Source organism: Octodon degus, unplaced genomic scaffold (genome assembly GCF_000260255.1).
Source record: "Octodon degus isolate 3935 unplaced genomic scaffold, OctDeg1.0 scaffold00317, whole genome shotgun sequence".
NCBI classification, from domain to species: domain Eukaryota; kingdom Metazoa; phylum Chordata; class Mammalia; order Rodentia; family Octodontidae; genus Octodon; species Octodon degus.
The window spans coordinates 193,689-195,069 of NW_004524893.1; positions in this window are offsets into that span (position 1 = coordinate 193,689).

The window sequence follows — 1,381 nt, forward strand, 5'->3', positions numbered from 1 at the left end:
GTCATGACAAATCCTTGAGTGTTCTCTTAAGATAATGATGCTGGTCATCGCAGCTTCAGCATCCCTTGTTTTTTGTTTTGTTTTTGTGAGTTTTTGTTTTGTTTTGTTTTTTAATGCTTGGCTTTACTCTGCTGATCTCAGAGTTCCCTGGCTTTTCTTCCCTCAGTCCCTTCTCACCCTTTGCTGTCCTGTGTAGTGATTTGGTGAGAGACATTGTTGCTTTGTTGCCCATTCCACACACCCTCAACACCACCCCTCCCTCATGCCACATATGAGTTTCAAGTTTTATTATTGCAATAAAAGTGCTTTATGCTGGCTTTTCTCAGCTCTGTGTCATAGTGGTTACTTTCACATGCCCCTCCTGTCGTTTGATGCAGGGGGAGGGGACTGAGGAGGGTAGCAATAGAGATAATATCAAAAATTAAACATTAGCAGAACTGCAGCAGTGAACATCTTTCCCCATTGGCTACTGTGGGTTGGGTGAGGAAGAGGAAGTTTGGGCATAGGTTCACATCAAAGGAAGTGGAGTTAGACTAGGAAGGTCAGAGAGTACCCTTCCCCTGTCATCATATGTGCTTAACACCATGCCTGGTTCTGGGGTTACAAAAAGTGTGAGATAGGGCCAGGGAGATAGCTCAGTAGAATAAGTGCTTGTCTGGCAAGTGCAGGGTCCTGAGTTCAATCCCCGGTATTTTTTTACAAATAAAAAAAAAAAGTGTGAGATATATCCATCTCTCAAGAAGGAAGTCAGTGAGGTTGGGGAAATGTAAGAAGCAAATTGATGAAGACTTAACAAAGGGAAGATTTTGGTTTCTAATCATTTTGCAATGACATTTGGTGTGAAAAGACTGCCATGTAGATATACCGAGTTTTCCTAGTCACTTGTGTGTGCTAGTATTGTTCTTCGCTTCCTGAATGGTATGAGGGTAGCAAATTACTTTCAAAACTGCTCTGGTTGAAAACCATTGATTTCAAATAGTTATTTAAAGACTTGATAAATGCCTTTCTAAATTCTTCTTTTAGTTTTTAATTTATATTGCCAAAATAATCCAACATCATAATCTTACTTTCTCCAAAGTTCTTTCAAAATTTGTTGAACAAGGATAAAGAATATTCTTACAAAACTTGGTTTTCAGTGACCTGAGAGAAGCTGGTAGTACAAATGACACAAATTAGCATATTGAAATAATTTTGAACCACAGAATAGATAATTTGAATAATTATATGAACTTTCTTCTTGTTAAAGAATAAATTTGTTTCAAATGTTCATGAAATACAAGCATGTTAGGGCTGGAGAGATGGCTCAGTGGTCTAAGGCACCTACTTAGAACAAGCTTGGCAAAGCATCAGGGACCGCGGTTCAATCCCCCAGCACCACATG